Raw genomic sequence first — 18274 nt, forward strand, 5'->3', positions numbered from 1 at the left:
ACGATGCAAAGACAAGCCTCATTCAACAACAAATTATAGAAGTAAATTGTAAATTTTAGTTAGATTCCTGGCATTCATGAGTCATATATCTAACATACGTATAGAAGGAGGTTGGGATTGGGGAAAAAAAAAAAAAACATTTTGTAAATTTAAAATACTATCTTTCAAAGAGCAAACATGGTATACATAGGAAGCATTTGTAAAATTATAAGGGTAATTTTAAAACTTTAAAACCTTATTCTCGTTCATTTTTGCAATGTGTATTCACTCATATAAACTGTCATGTTAATTTTTTAACAACAGAATTATTTGAATTTAATATATCCAATATTTCTACCAAATGGATCTCTACCCAATAAATTTATGGATAGCCAGTAACTTCAATCTGTCTTCCATAATGACATAATTATTGTCGTAACACTGTGCACCTACCCATTGGTGAGCCCCATTTCTGTCCAGTGAGCCATTAGAAGTCACAATCACAAAGACACTGATTTCAAGGAGCCCATTAGTGTATAAACTCCTTCAGCCTCCTAATAGACTAATGTTGTCTTTTATTTTAATTTTGACTCAGATACTATGCCTTTTATAAGACACAATCAAAGCTAAATTAAAAGTTTAAAGAATGCCAGTCCTATATCCTGAGTCTTTACATCTTCTGCTTTAAAAAAAAAAAATCTCAAAAATAAAGAAAAAATGCAATAAAAACCCAAAAAACATTTCATACTCCCGTTAAAAAAAAATAATTATATATGAAGATATACCTCTGTACATATAATTTTACCTTTTTGTCTCCCCAAGGTAACCACCATAAAAAATTTGAGTCATATTTTTCCCTTCTTAAATTTAAACAGCTGGTAGTCGCATCTATATCCCTGCATATGTATTCACAAGAACACATATATACACACATATACAATTTTGTTTTCCAAAACATAACCTTGCTTTTTTTTTACTGAACAATGTAATATGTAATAGAAATATTAATATTTTTTTAAGAAAAGGCTACCAATTATTATTCACTGTTGATGAGCATTTAGATTGTTTCTGTTTTTATTGCTGTTATAAATAACACTATACCTTTGCCTATACAGCTAGCTATCATAGTTTATTTGGTTTGGGGGAGGAGGTACTTGAAAAAAACCAACAAAAATTACTGAGAAATTTATTGTTTCTTCCTTATATAAAAAGCATATGTTTATTGATAATAAATAACTAACATGGTTGGCTGTCCTCAAAGATAATTTGTGTACCTCTAATAATGTGAACTCCTACAGGTTACTTTATGTTTATGATTCATATAAATCTCTTCAGGGTTACAAAATATTTCCTTCTACCATGTGGCCAATATTTCATGCACAGATATTCAGAGAGATATGTATATTCACATAATATTTCTCCTTCAGTTATAAAATTTCATTATCTTTGCCAGGTTTCACATATGTTTCATAAGTCAGAATGAAACTTTTTTAAAGATAGAATGTAAGTTGCTAGACAAAGAAACAGATGCACAATAGCCATTCTAGGTTAAAGTTTAAGTCTAATCATGTTTTAAATTGAGTAACATGAAAACATAAACATGACATTGAGATTATATTTATTAAAATATTATCAGAAAGAAAATCCATAGGCTCGGAATCAAGAGTCATAAGAATTATTTGTTGCAATTAATTAAACCAAGCAAAATTAGTTAAACTGAAACAGAGAAAAGTTTTCCTACATAATTATAATAACCTAAAAGAAAAACTGAAGGAAATAAAAAAATTAAACACAAATAATGAAAGACAGGGCATGTATCACTATTATTTATTAACATAAAGTGAAAAAAATAGGACCATGCTCATGATATATGCTTTCTCAGATAACTGATTTTTATTATCTAACTAAATGCTTTCATTTATCTATTATCATGGAGAATAAAATGCTACATATTATTTATTTTTCCAAATAACTAAAGGTAAACACCATTCAGTCAGGACACAATCTAATTTTTCACCGAGACCAAAAATATGCTTCTGTTTGTAGGAGTGTTTAAATCAAATAGAAGCTCACAACTTCAAAATGGTTTACTGATGTATAGTTCCTTTCTCTCTCAAGGTGTACACACACACACACAGAAAACATATCTCTTCCTACTATTTCATAGTCATAAGTACAATATACTAAAAGAGTGATTCCACAGGGTCACTGATGTACGGGGCCACTCGCCATTCGCTTAATGAACCCAGAGAATATATACAGGTTAGTCTGTGCAGTATTTAAAGAGATTTTAATATGCTATTTCCTTTGATTTTTTTTTCATTGAATTTGATAGGCAGTAGTCTAAGTACAATGGACAATGAGGAATAAAGAGCATCTCTTTCACTATAAAGGTAATGGAATAAAGGACATGAATTAGAGACTATCTTTTATTTGCTCGCTTGCTTCTGAGGTCATAGTTTTATTCTAATTAGTTTAAGTACATTAAATTTTAACCTCCAGGTAGAAGAATTATTATTGTTACTTCATGTCCAAAAATAAAAATAGAATACGATAAAAAGACAACAAAGTAAAATAACCTGTCATAAAATGTAGTATAAACCTACATAATATAGAAAATATTTAATACTGATTTTTATGTATAATAACTCCAAGAATCAATCACAATTTGACAGACTCGATGAGAATTTTAGTGATACTTCATTTACTCACTCATTCATTCATATAGTCATTTATCCATTCAACAAATATCTGAATAACTATGTGCCAACTACTGGTAAGTACTGGATGACAGAAAGTGAAAGATGGACAGAATAAATACCTTCATGAAGTATGTAGACAAAAATTAATAATCACAAAAATATATAATTGCAAATTATGATCACTGATATGAAGGGAAAGTCAAGGATGCAATGAGTTCATATATCAGGAAGACTTAATGAAATCTGTCATGTCAGAATCTCTGAGCTCTGACCCAAAGAGTAAAAGAGCATTAAATAAGACAGGTGTGAAGTGCATAGATTTTGTGTGAAGCCCCTGAGAAAGGAGAGAAATATAGGCCACCTGAATGATTCTCTATGCAGATTAGTAAAAACTGTTAACCATATTATCCCTAATGTTTTTCGATCCATTAAAAACATGTGTGTCCTAACCTGTTCAGTTGGAAGCTAAACTGCTTAAAAGTAAACATTATTGGAATCTTTCCTCAAGTTTTATCTATGGCTATGGATAGATAAGAAACAATTGTTTTGAATATTTTTGTGAATAAAATGATTATCATGGCCAACCTCAGAGAAAAATGTGTAACTATCTTTTTCTTGTAGAACACTGCATTGAAGATACCACCATGGGTCAGTCTTTACTTTGGCTCTATTATTTACCTAAAAACATTGGATAACAAATGTATGGATTCACAAACACCCTGCAATGAGAGCGTATTTCCTGCATTCCCAAACAAGTACCAGTCCTCACATTAGGAGCCACAGATCATTTCATAGAGATAAATTCCAAACCCTTAAATTCCTAATCTTTTCCATGGAGTGAATTCTGAAATAATTTTGCAAAAGATTTTCACTCTTCTCATTCATTCTTTTTTTATTTTTTGAGTTTTAACATTTAAAGTTTTATTTTATATTTTTACTGTGAGGTTTTTTAAATATACAAAACAGAAAAGCAATATACAGATATACAGATAGTCAACTAAATTAAAACAATAGCTATTTTCAAATGCCCATTCACTGAACCTCATCCTTTCTGAATTGCCATGACTAGGTGAAGTCAGGGTTCATCCTTTCAGGCAGTGGTCTGATTTAGGCACCTTGATTTACAGAAACCTCAGATTTATATTCTCTGTGGATAATCTGTCTAAGCTATATATGATTTCTGAACCTCATGTTCTTGCCAAAGAATAACAAGGTTTGTACTCTTTGCTATCTAATCCTTATCAAAATTCTAGATGAAAGAAATAATATTTATGAAGGATTGTCTAAATGAGATACAGCATATCCATTACTCAGGACAGAAAGTCTAAATTTTACATCTCAATTTGACCAGATTGTGAATGTACCAATTCTAACTACAAAAATAATACTTTAGCACCTCTTAAAATTGTCCTTATTGAACTTCACATTAGAATTATCTATTTGGCATACACTGACAGATATCATAAGAAATGGCTTTACTGTGTTTATTATGGGGTTATAGTGCTCATCCACTATATTACACAGTGTGCCTTCATGAAGACCAGGAAAAAATCCTGCAGGTCTAAGTATCAGAAAAACTATGATTCCTTCTAGAAATTATATTATATATTGTTTCATTTTTTTATAAACAGCACTTATAGTATAAGTATGCTGCCTCCTTTAATTTAGCTGCTAAATACATCAAAGATAGATTTGTGCCTAGACCCAGCAACTAAATAGGCCTATACAGAAAATATTTCTGTGAGCTAACCCTACTACAGTTTTACTGTTTTCTTCCATATATTTTCCCTAACTTGATTACATCTATTGTTTATTATCATCTTTTTAAATTGATGAAAATCTTTCTGAAATAATGGAATACACACGGCCTATAACTCTTTGAGTTTAATATTAAGTTCAACTTAACTCTTTAAGAAAAATATGTTTATAATTTTTTTTTTGAGAAAACTACTTTAAAAAAATTCAAGTATTTTTTATTACCTGCCTTGATTATTGGTATTTTAATTCCAAATCTCCTCCTATACTTTGAAACTGGCTGTGCGACCCAGGACAAAAATGTCATTTTACATAGATTTTGTACTTTCTTGAGAGCAAAACCTTTAAATTAATTTGAAAGAAAAGATTCTAGAGACTACAATGAGTTAAAAATGGGAATCTCTTTGGACTTCTATATACTAATCATCTTATAAACTTACATTCTGGAGAGTTTAGGTAAATGGTACCAGAAGCAGGACCATTCAGAGATACATAACTTCTTTGTTGTCCAGTGTTCTAATGCTCCTTAAATATGAGGAACAACTTTCTACTGAGAAATTTTATAGACTGTTTGCTATAAGCATCAATATTAAAATTCTTTAAAGTATTACTTAAATTTATCTGTACATCATATTGAATACTTGGAGGTTTAATGTAAAAGCATAAACCCTCTGTTTCCATGAATTTTATAATCTATGACAGAATGATTACATATCCAGATAAACAGCAAAAAACAGATATTTAAAAAAAAACGAAATATTAGATTCTCCTAAACAAATATATTGATATAAAAGTAAAATGATGAGTATATAATATAATTTCTGTAATGAGGTTTAGTTACTAAATCTCATTTGTAGACAATGGTGGCAAAGAAAAATTATTTTCTGTCTTTCAATTATTGGGACTAGGTAATGTCTTTAAAGTGAGCAGATCTAACATGTAACTAGAAACAAAGGAAGTAATGGAAAACTACATTGGAGGATAAAGAGAAAAAGACTCATCGATATCAGCAAGCAATAATCTAGTAAAAAGTATGAAAGAGGGAAGACTGATTAAATGGAAATACAAATTTCCCTGAAAAATTAATAGTAAGAAAGACTAAAATGTTCAGAGAGCAAATGTAAATAAATAATGAGCATTGGCTAGTTCAAAGAGAACTAAGCATGGCATCTGAATATAAAGACTGAGATACGGTCAAAGAAGTTGAAATACCTTTCAAAGGAATATTCAGAAAAAGTAAAAGCAAAGAGTTGTAGTGGGAGAATTAGAATTCTATGTGTAAAGATTGTAATGAGGCCAAAATCACAATCCCTTGCTTTGAAAATCAAACATATGATGATGCAGAAAAACAAAACAAACAAACAAAATCATTAGTTTCAAAATATTGATAGGCATGAGGATTGACAGGATTTTCAAAATAAAAAAGTATACAGTTATGCACCTTGAAGAATATCTCTAGCTCTAATATAAAATTTCTAGTTTGAATCTAGAAACGTGATAGAATTTCTTGGACCATCCCCTAGTTGTAAAAGCTGTCACTTGACTAAAATGCTAAATAAAGATAAATTCTAAAAATAACAACAGTATCAGAGCTTTTATATTGCACTTGTTCCTTGGAGGAAAATTTTAAGTTTTTTGATGATATTTCATATGGTTTAAAAAAAATGACAGGAATAAGGAAATCCAATTCTTTTTGAATGGCCAATTCACAGAAAAATAATTATTTCTTCCAAAAACTGAGTAACTGAATAAATTGGAAAATTGGAAGGTGTTACCTTTTTCAATGTCACTTCTTTGATGAGGCACAAATCATTTTAACTCTTCTTTAGAATGATTACCTTTTCCTAGTTAGGAGAAGACCTTTTGGCAACCTATTCTTTCACTGGATACATATGTGTCATGTATGAATCTATTATGCATCCTCCCTCTCCCTTTTATACTTAAATAATAGATATGAAATTCATTTTTTTGTACTTATAAAATGAATATATTTCTCTGTGTGAAAATACTAATGGAAAAGAAGATTTCACAATGTTTAACAGTCTCACAAAGGCAATGTACTGCTGTGCTGATTTTAGTCTGAAGCAGTTAAACTCAAATTATAGTTTAACCCCCAGTAATAAGAACCATTTCATTTTAAAAATATTTGTTGTAAAATTAAAACAGATAATGGAGTGTAACTGCATGAAGAGAAGCTCTGCTGTGTTTATACTCACTAGGGAATACACTCGAAGATGGTGAAAATGCACCAAAAATCACATACGTAGACATGCCTTGATGTATAGAAAAAAATATTCTATGTGAACATAAAATATGTGACAAACTTTCATTTGCACCAGGTAATTGGTACCCCCTCTCGAAATTGCCATTCTTTATGGTAAAAAAAATGTGACAAACTAAAGATATTGAGTTAGATATAAATCGGCCAAAGAACACATGCCTTCGACACATACAAGATCACTATATATCTATGACAAAAAATAATAATAATTTTGCTTAAACAGAAAATCAGATTGGAGGAGCAGCCATACATTATCTAAATTATCCACAAACACATTTTATACAACAAAATAATTTCATGTGAACACATAATCAAATCAGTACATCAAACATAACACAACACAAACTACATCTAACCATCTGACACTGACAAATGTGAATACTAGGTTTGTAAAACACAAAATAACCACATTTTATAGAATGTGTACTCTAGCCTTAGGAAGATATGTTTTCAAAGACAGGCTCCACCAATTAAAATTTGTAGATTTTTGACAATTTACTTAACCTCTCTTTGTTTCAGATTTCTTATCTGTAAATTTGCGAAAAGTAATATATCCAATAGGGTTATTGTTAAGATTTAATGAAATCACATGTGCTTTAATGTTGTGCGTGTCTATATATAGCAGGGATAAAGTAATGTAAGTTTTTTAAAGTTAGATTTTGTATAGAGTTATTCTCTGAAATTCTTATGGTATTTATTTTTAACTAATAATAAAATCATCAACATACAGAAAAAGTGCATAGGCTCTGCAGACAGAAAAGCCTACAGACTAAGCCTGGCCTTCTCCACTTACTGTGGACAAATTATGTAATGTCTCTAAGTCTTAGTATTCTCATATGCAAATTGTGGATAAAAGTACTTATTTTGAAATTTTTTTGAGAAATTTAAAATGAAATAATGTAAACAAAAAAGCATCTGGAACAAATGACTGATAAGTTTTAATTTGTTTTGTGCATATGTCATCACAAACCAACCAGCTTGAAAAAACATGACAAAATTAACCTTTATACATTTCTCTATTATTCATTGTACCTAATACATACATGTTTGCTGAAAAAAAGATAGTGGAAAATAATGACCAGGAATTATGAAATACTTCTCCAAAGACTGAATTCCTGGTAAAGTAACATGAAAATTACTTCTACTGAGAAAATTTCATTTAAAAATTACTAGGTAGTCATAGTTACATCAATATCAAGACTCCTTGACACCTTCCCTCCTTTAATTTTTTTTTTTTTTTTTTTTTTTTTTTTTTGTGGGAGAGAGGAGGACATCAGCAAATTCTTTCTGTCACACAAATTTAAAACAACAGTCTTTTGTTGACTGGAGAAATTCAAACAGTGGCGAAATAATTCAAAGCAAATTGTCTACCTTAAAATTTTAAATCTTAGTCTATAGCCATGCCACCCTGAACATACCTGATCTTGTCTAATCTAGGAAGCTAAGCAGGGTTGGGCCTGGTTAGTACTTGGATGGGAGACTACCTAGGAATACCAGGTGCTGTAGGTGTTTTAAAAATTTTTTTAAATCTTATATTTAATAAAATAAATGTCACCTTAAAAGCACAGCAATCTCTAGGAGGTAGAGATCTTTAGATCATTGGTTAAGGTTGTGGTGGCCTTTCCTTCTTTCTTCCCAAGGCCTTCGGCTTCTTCTAGGCCCCAAGTTTTCCAGGAGCTAGAAAAACTGTCTTTTTTCAGGACAGGACTGGAAAGGCAGTGGCCTCTATGCAGAGAGGTACCCTGCATTTTGTGTGAGTCTGACAAAATTGTGCAAGGTACCTGAGACCAGGGGCTAGAAAGTGCAATAAACATCTATCAAGACAGAATTGTGGAACAGCAGAGTTGAGCCCTCATGAGGGAAGTTCAGAATGACTCCTCCAATATCTTGAGAATACGTAAGTCCTTTCTGCTATGCAACATGGAGTGATTTAATAACTAAAACATTTTAGGCCCCTAACTTTTTTAGGCTCCTCGATTCAGTATTAAATGTGGTTCCAATATGTGGTCACAATATGGTTAAATGGGAGTAAAGAAATAGAGAAAATAAAATAAAATAAAGTGACTTAAATAATGAGTTGTTCCATAGTACTGGCAGCATATACAAAATACCAGAAGAACACAGATGTAGTAGATAGATTCTACTTGGCTGCATGCAATTAGAGAAGATTTCAAAGAAGAGGTGACCGTTAAGTAGTGTTTTGAAAGCTGAAATGATAAAGAGAAGGTGGAGAAAAAAAGTAAGTTTTTCTGAGCATCAAATAAATGCAAATTCATGGAATGGCATGATGTACTCAGGGAATAACAATTACAAATAGTACAGTCAACAAATCAAAGGTAACGTATCTTAAAATAAAGGGAGGAAAGTGCTGAAAAATAGTGACTCAAGAAAGTATGTATTGTGAGACCAAGAGCTCATGGTCAGATGTAGTTGTTAGACTCAAACAGCCTAAGACATTTAAGGTTTTCTGGAGATCCCAACTTACTCTTCTACTGAACAGGAAGAAATAGGATGCTTTTATCTAGAATTCTGATGTGATTCCAAATTTGAAATCTTCAGCAGTGACAGAAACAAGTAGATTTTTCAGGGGCATCTACCTGAATGTTAATGAGTCCAGTTTTAGGTTCTGCTATGCAATAAGCTAGCAAGTGAACAGTTATAAGCAGAATTCAAAACATACAAATTAGAGTCATCTTTATGACAATGCTCAATTAATTCAGTATAAATCAAAATAAACTAGCTGCCAGGAATGAAAATAATGAATGCTCAGATTTTTCTTTATTGATTTTCCTAATACAATGAGCATACATTTTATTAGTACAAAGAACAGTCACTATGCTATATAGAAGATATGGTGGAGCAATGCCAGGGATTCTTCACCTGAATACTCAATTGGAACTGAATCATAAGTAGAATTCAAATGAGTCTACACTCAAGAGAAGCATTTCAACAGAGAAAAACAAAACAATACAAAACCTGAGTAAAGCCTTCTTCCCACATCCCCCAAACAGCTTATATCCCAGCGGGTGAAGAAGAGTTATTAAAAGTAAAAAAATAGTAAATTTTATAGTATGTTAAAAGGTGATAAATGTTATGAGAAAAATTAGAGAAGGACATGAGTGATTAGTCAACATGGCTGTAGAATTGCGAATTTAAACAGGATTGTCAGCACAGACCATATTGAGAAAGTAGCATTTAAGCAGATTTGAAGGAGGTAACGAAGTTAGCCACACAGCAATTTGGAGGAAAAACAATTCAGGCAAAGGAAACAGCCACAGCAAAGGCCCTGAGGAGGGAGCATGCCTAATGTGTTTGAGAAACAGCAAGAGGCTAATGTGGCAAGTACAGAGTAAAGAAGAGAGAGGGTATAAGATATGAGATCAGATTGTATATGGTATTGGAGACCATTTTAGGTTTTTAAATTGTACTGTTATGAAAATGGCAGCAGAACCTGGGTAAAATGGAGGGCTTTGACTATTGAGCTGGTATGATCCAATTTAGGTTTTAAAAGTACCTAACTTTTAAAAACAGGCTGTAAGGAATCAAGTATGGCGTCAGACTAAGTAGAAGGCAATGACAAAAATCAAGGCAGAAAAGATGGTGGCTTGAAACAATGGTGGCTTGAAAAGAGGGTGACAGATATGGAGATCGTAAGATGTGATTGAAATCTGTCTACATGTTAGTGGAGCCCACATAGAGCCAACTCTACTTATATATATCCTATATATATATTTTTCAATTAGAGTTTATATTCAATATTATTTTACATTAGGTTCAGGTTTACAGCATAGTGGTTAGACATTTATATAACTTATAAAGCGATCCCTCAATACCTTGCACACACATGACACTATACCTAGTCAGTACAGTATTACTGACTATATTCCCTATGCTGTACTTCACATTCCCAAGACTATTTTGTAACTAAAATTTGTACTTAATCCCTTTCTCTTTTTCACCCAGCCCCCAACCTCTCTCTTATTTGTCTGTCAACAGTTAGTTCTCTGATATCTATGAGACTATTTCTCTTTTGTTTATTTTGTTCTTTAGAATCCACATATGAGATCACATAGTATTTGTCTTTCTCAGACTTATTGCACTCAGCATATCTTCCAGGTCCATTCATGTTGTCACAAATGGTAAAATTTCATTTTCTTTTTAATGGCTGAGTAATAGTCCATTGAATATATATACCACCTCTTCTTTATCCAATCGTCTATTGATGGGCACTTAGGTTGCTACCATTTCTTGGCTATTGTAAATAGTGCTTTAGAGGAGACAGAGATGCATATATCTTTTGAATTAGTGTTTTTGGTTTTCTTTGGGTAAATATCCAGAAGTGGAATTGCTGGTTCATAAGGTAATTGTAATTTTAATTTTTTAAGGAACCTCCAAAATGTTTTCCTTTGGTGAGCATACCAATTTATAATCCCACCAACAGCGCATGAGGATTCCCTTTTCTCCACATCCTCACATCAACACTTGTTGTTTTTTTGATTTACTGATAGCCATTCTGACAGGTGTGAGGTAGTATCTCATTGTGGATTTGCATTTCTCTAATGATTAGTGACATTGAGTATTTTTCATATATCTACTGGCCAACTGAATGCCCTTTTTGAAAAAATGTCTATTCCTGTCATCTGCCCATTTTTTAATTAGATTTTCTTTTTTTGGTGTTGAGTTGTATGAGTTCTTTATAAATTTTGGATATTAACCCTTTATCAAATGTATCATTGGCGAATATCTTTTCCCATTTGCAAGGCTGTCTTTTCATTTTGTTGATGGTTTCTTTTGCTGTGCAAAGTTTTTAGTTTGATGTAGTCCCATTTATTTTTTCTTTTGTTTCCCTTGGCCAAAAAGATATATCAGAAAAAATATTACTTAGAGCAATGCCTATGTTTTCTTCTAAGAGTTTTATGGTTTTGGGTTTTATATTTACATCTTTAATCTATTTTGAGTTTATTCTTGTATATGGAGTAAGAGAGTGGTCCAGTTTTTTTTTCATTTTTCTGTCAATTTTCCCAATACCATTTATTGAACAGACTGTCTTTATCCCACTGCATATTCTTGCCTCCTTTGACATAGATTAAATGACCATACACGCATGGATTTATTTCTGGGCTTGCTATTCTGTCCCATTGATCTATATTTCTGTTTTTATGCCAGTACCATGCTGTTTTGATTACTATAGCCTTGTAGTATAGTTTGACATCAGGTAGCGTGATACCTCCAATTTTGCTCTTCTTTCTTAAAACTGCCGTGACTATTTGGGGTCATAAATTAAATTTCATATAATTTAGGATTATTTGTTCTAGTTCTATGAAAAATGCCACTGGTGTTTTGATAAAGATTGCTTTGATCTATAGATTGCTTTGGGTAGTATGGACATTTTAACGATACTAATTTTCATCCATGAACATAGCATATGCTTCCATTTATTTGTATCTTCTTCAATTTCTTTCTCCAATGTCTTATAATTTACTGAGTACTGGTCTTTTATCTCCTTGGTTAAATTTATTTGTAGGTATTTCAGATTTATTTTTGAGGCAATTGTAAACGGGATTGTTTTCTTACTTTTTCTTTCTGATAATTTTTTATTGGTATATAAAAATGCAACCGATCTTTGAATATTAATTTTGTATCTGAGATGCCTTGTTAGCACAGTAGGTAGCATGTCAGTCTCATAATTTTGTATCTGGCTACTTCACTGGATTCATTTATCAGTTCTAATAGTTTTTTGGTAGAACCTTTAGGGTTCTCTCTATATATAGTATCATGACAGTTTTACTTCTTCCTTTCCACTTTGGAAATCTTTTTTTTCTTTTAATTGTCTAATTGCTGTGGCTAGAACTTCTAATAAAAATAGTGAAAGTGGACATCCTTGTCTTTCTCCTGATCTTAAGGAAAACGCTTTTAGCTTTCCTCCACTGAATATGATGTTATTAGCCATGGGTTTCTCATATATGGCCTTTATAATGTTGAGGTACATTCCCTCTATTCTCACTTTGCTGAGAATTTTTATCATAAATGAATGCTGAATTTTGTCAAACATTTTTTCTTCACCTATTGATATGATCATACGATTTTTAGCCTTCATTTTGCTTATGTGATGCATCACGTTAATTGATTTGCGGATGTTAAACCAACTTTGCATGCCAGGATAAATCCAACTTGATCATACTGTATGATCATTTTAATTCATTGCTAAATTCAGTTTGCTAATATTCTGTTGAGGATTTTTGCACCTGTGTTCATCAAGGACATTGGTCAATAATTTTCTTTTTTTGTAGTATCTTTGTGTGGTTTGGGCATCAGAGTAATGCTAGCCTCGTAGAATAAGCTCGGGACCCTTCCCTTCTCTTGAAATTTTTGGAATAGTTTCAGAAGAATAGGTGTTAATTTTTCTTTAACTGCTTTGGTAAAATTCACCTGTGGAGCCATCTGGTCCAGGACTTTTGTTCACTGGGAGTTTTTTGGTAACTAATTCAATTTCATTAGTAGGGGCACCACTCAGGCCAAGGTCAGCTGTTGCTTGTGACCAGCCCAGGGCTACCTGATGTGAACTATAAAGCTATCCATGGTTAGTTACTGCCTATGCTGGACCAGGAGGTGCATGGGAGAGGTCACGCTGTAAACCGAGGCCAGCTACCATCTGTTCAGGTCCCGGCGGAGCTCAGCAAAAGGGTCAAGGCACCTCAAGGCCTGAGGCTGCCTATTGTCTGCCCATAAGACTGAGCCACTGAAAAGAGGCTCAGGTGCTACTCGACTTGGGTGAGGCAGCGTCCCAAGGAGTCACCAGCATGGGGCAAGAGGATTTCACCAGGCCAATGAAGGCTCAGATTTGGCTGGTAGAAGGAGGGCTCAACACAGGCAAGATGGCACCTGCCTACTGGAGGCACAGAAGGAGAGATCAACAAAGAAACAATGGCAGGTGGCCCTCTAGCCCTTGCCCTGAAGTCACTCAACTCAGTCTTTCCTTGCATGTTTCTGGCACCTCTCAAGTCACCATCCCTCTATCAGAGCCCAGGGTGAGTGCCTGTGAGAGAGTGAGTCTGTGTACAGGCCTTTTAAGGAGACATCTGGGTTTCCAGCTGCCGTCCATCTCACCCAGATTATTGGAATCCCCACTGATTTTTTCACACCCAGATTTTGTGGGGACTCCTCTCTCAGCTCTGGAAGCCTGGGCTGTGGAGCCTGGTGTGGGGCTAGGGTCCCTCCTTCTTCTGGAGAAGGAAGGACTTCTGCAGCCAAGATATCTCTCCCAATGCTCAATCACTACACGTGGGTTTGGGGCTAGGGTCCCTCCTTCTTCTGGAGAAGGAAGGACTTCTGCAGCCAAGATATCTCTCCCAATGCTCAATCACTACACGTGGGTTTGTCTCTGCCCCTCCTACCAGTCTTGATGTGGACTCTTCTTTATGTCCTCAGTTATAGGAGTTCTATTCAGCCGATCTTCAGATGGTTCTCCAGGTTAATTATTCTATAATTAGCTGTAATTTTACTACAGCCATGGGAAGAGGCAAGTACAGCATTTACCTACTTTGCCATCTTGACTGGAACTCTTTATTTTTTTAAAAATTCATTCACTTTTTCCATTTATTTAGTTAATTATCAAGTATTTACTAAGCATGTATTATGAGCAAATCACTGTCTCAGGTAAATATTATCCTACAATTTTTGACTGGTATAGTGTCATTTACCATCTCTACTTTTTCACCACTCACTACAATAAAGTATCTTTAAGCTGTTGGTTTTAATATATTACTTACATCCAAAAACATCTACAGTCAAGGCAAGATAAGATGAGCTATAACAATAATGACTGTCTCTTAACAGATAATACACTGAAACAAATACAAGAATTGGAAAAATAGAAGTAGAAAGCTCATTAGGCACCCATAACGCTGGGGGAAGACAAAGGACAGGAAAGGGGTGGCCAATGATGTTGGCCATAAATTCAATATTAATGAATCAACAATATATATTAAGTAAGGTGCTTTTAAAGAGAAATGTATATAAAATAAGGTTATGTATTTATCAATTGATGAAAACATTGTGACCAGAGGCTCACAGGACATAACCCTGTATTTCTCCTAGGAGAAGTGATTCACTATTCGCGAATTCAGTGTTTGCAGTGAATTTATAGAGCATAATTACTGTGAATAATGAGAATTAACATTAACTGCATTTATGTATGGGTGAACAGTGATTTTTTTTTATATACAAATTTCAGAATGGAAAACTCCAAAATTTTCATAGCTGGTAGGAATGCACAGAACACTCTCTCTAGTTAAGAATACAATCCTTCATACAAAAGCATGATTGACATTCATTTTAACCATATGGTTCCATCAATTCAAAGTGTTTGAATAACTGAGGTCTAATGGAAAGAACAGAATCTTAAGAAACAGTTAAATATTAGCTGAAATACTAGTGGTGTGGGCTTTGGATGTACTTAAACTTTATGCCGCTTTATAACATAAGTGTTTATGAATATTATACCAGAAAATGTACCTAACACAATGCCGAAATTATAGTGCTTGCTTAATGAACAGTAGTGTCCTTTGTTCTCTGTTAAATTCCCATGGAATTGCTTATAAAATTCCCAGAGGGGAGATTTGAACAACTAAGCCTCTCGAGTTTGGGAAAAGACCACTACAAAGACAGTAATGGTAACCTGAATTAACTTTGTTTAGTGATAGGAAGGTGAAGTATATGTACCATGTTGACAAAGATACCGTCAGATTTTTGTGGCAACTATCAGGATGCTTAAAGGTAATGTTTATTCTGTTACCACTTTTTTCTTCCTTTCAAAAGTAAGCAGGAGAAGTTAAGCAGTCATCAATGTAATCATTGCACGTGAAACACAAAAAGCAACATTTTATCTGTTTTCCTAATTGTTGCCATAGAATATTGAAGCCAAACCTCACAGCTATTGATAATAACTAGACATACCTTATCAACTGCCAACACAACCTCTTTCCAAATGTACAGTGAGGTCACCTATTTATTCAGCAAGTGCTTATTAAGTACCTACTATGTACAAGCATTAAGCTAGGTACCAAGGATATGAAGATGAATAAGACAGAGCTCTTAGCCTCAAACTTCCATTTAGTCAGAGTCACAGTCACTTTATGCAAAACTATATCTAGTTTTATAATGCAATATCATAGGCTTGCACATCCAATTGGACTATGTGAAAATTGCCCAGTGGAGATTGCTTAAGTGGTTCAGAGTACTGCATGTCTATGGTCTATATACTCCCCATGCTATCTGAAAGAAGCAAAGAGTCATTAAGATGGGGAAGGCCTGACAGGACTCTCTAGTCAAATGGAAATGGTACATACAGGAGTCAACTAACCTACTCTTAGTGATATTCTGTTTTACATGAATAAATAGCAGCTTCCCCTTTGGGGAAAACTTCCCTCCAACTCCACCACCCAAAGTAAAGATACATCCCTCAATTCACAGATGTTCCTTAAATGCTTCTTCCTGATTTACTAATACTTTGGCTAAATAGAAATCTGATGATTTTCTTAGGCTACTCCTGCTCAGTAGGCAAAACTCAAGGCAGTCTTTGTAGTCTCAACCAAAACTCCCCTTAAGAGCCATGTTACATTTTTACTAAGTCTTGGGACAGTTGCTAATAGTCCAACTATATGGTCTGCCACCTAGAAGACCACAGATTGGCAGATTAAAGACACCTACACCTAGGGCTGCAAACTATAGGGAAAAGATTGTAGCTGCTGATCAGATAGTCTGGGTTACTCCTATAGAAGACAACAGTAAGAACATGTTCTCTGATGAGATTGACTGGACTCAAGATTTTGATCAAGCCTGCCCCAGCCCGATCACCACCACTACTACTTGGATCCATCATCATACTAAACATGGTAGTACATCTACCATCAAAAACTGGACACACAATAAAGAACTCTATGTTTCTGATACAGAAGCAGCCACCGCATGCCAAATTTTCAACACTGGTCAAAATTTGGTACATTGGTGTAGTGGTACATGAGGCAATATTTTACATATTGTTTTTCAAGAACTTTAAAGGGTCTAAGATGAAAACTAACAAGTTAGCCAGTTTCCTGAACTCCAGTTCCCACAGAGTGATACAAAGAGGGCCAAGTGACAACTGCATACACAGTGATTATGTTATGGGAAAATATCAGTAATCTTAGGGAACCTGGATATTTTATAATGGGAAATAAGCTTGTCTCATGTTTACCCCAGAGAAATACATTATCTTTAATATAATGGACAGCGAACAAACCTGTTCTCTGCTCCCGAAAAAGGCTATATCTCTATCATCCACAACTGTTCACTCTTGGAAATATTCTGAAACAAAAGAGCAAACAGTTCCTCTGCTCATAAAATGTGTAGAAACATGAGAGAACCATGGAGAACTATCTCCTAATAGCATTGACTTCACTTGCTCCGGAAAATTGACTATATGGGATCTCTGTGCCACTCCCAGGGCTACTGTTGGTACTTCACTACTGTTAGCAGTTTTCAGATTACAGTGGCATTGTTCCAGTCTAATTAGCCAACCCTGGCCACACTACTGTAGCCCCTGAAACATAAATGTGTCATATTTCAACTTCTGGATCATCTACAGTGACAATAAAATGTAACAATAGTGTATCTTTTATCACAAAGGTCACCCACAATAGACTGAAAAACAAGTTATTTGACAAACAGTTCCTGTTCCTTGCCTACCACGGGCATCTGACCTGTCAGAAACTGGAAGAGCTTCCTCAAAAAGCAATTCAGAAAAAAAAAAAAAAAAAGATTTCTGATCCTATCTCCTTCATCTCCTCTTAGTCCCCATACCTCATAGAGTGGTTCTGTCATTGAATGCAGCTGTCCACAGAAAGAGTTTATCTCTTTTTGACCATCCCCTGCATGATAATCAGGATGAAAGGGAGAAGGGTTATACAGACCTATTTTGAAAATTTGGAATTCCACTCTAATCATTGCTGAATATGATACTCTGTTCTTTACGAGCAATCGCCAGCCAGCCTGGTTAGTATACCTTCCAGGTGGCAATCCAGTTATAAGGGACCAAGGGAATTCAAACTTAATTGTACTTCAGTCTCCTATACACTATAGTTAGATTAACATAATCTTAGACCATAATTATAATGACCACTGGATTGAGTATATTGTTCATCCAGCCCCCTATAATGGCACACGAGGGCACTGGGAAAGGAGTACCTTAGACCCAAGGAAGTGGGAGAAGAGAGGAACGATCAATGTTCCTTGACCCTTAAATCTCATTTAAATCTTCCTTATATGAATGCATCTGTTTCTCTTGATGAGCATTGAACCTTGGGTTATGGAGTGTATGGCGATCAAAGTTTCAGGTATTCAGTGACTTTGCCCAGGTAACTTAACCAAACTAATGTAAAATGGTGGTCCAAATAAAGCTTAGCAACAAATCTTAAGTAGGAAAAATGGGCACCTTTCAGTTATATGTTTTTATGTGAGGGAGAATGGGCCATAAAATACCTCTCCACTGGAGCGTTGTTTTTTTGTCCATCTATTTCCC

The 18274-nt window shown here is 34.0% G+C and overlaps 1 pseudogene; it reads left to right on the plus strand.

Annotated features, from left to right (window-relative positions):
- The first annotated feature begins 8107 nt into the window (after nucleotides 1-8107).
- Nucleotides 8108-8226, plus strand: LOC112478756 (annotated as a pseudogene).
- Nucleotides 8227-18274: the final 10048 nt, after the last annotated feature.

The sequence above is a fragment of the Pteropus alecto genome, unplaced genomic scaffold, assembly GCF_000325575.1.
Source record: "Pteropus alecto unplaced genomic scaffold, ASM32557v1 scaffold22, whole genome shotgun sequence".
In the NCBI taxonomy this organism is placed as follows: Eukaryota; Metazoa; Chordata; class Mammalia; order Chiroptera; family Pteropodidae; genus Pteropus; species Pteropus alecto.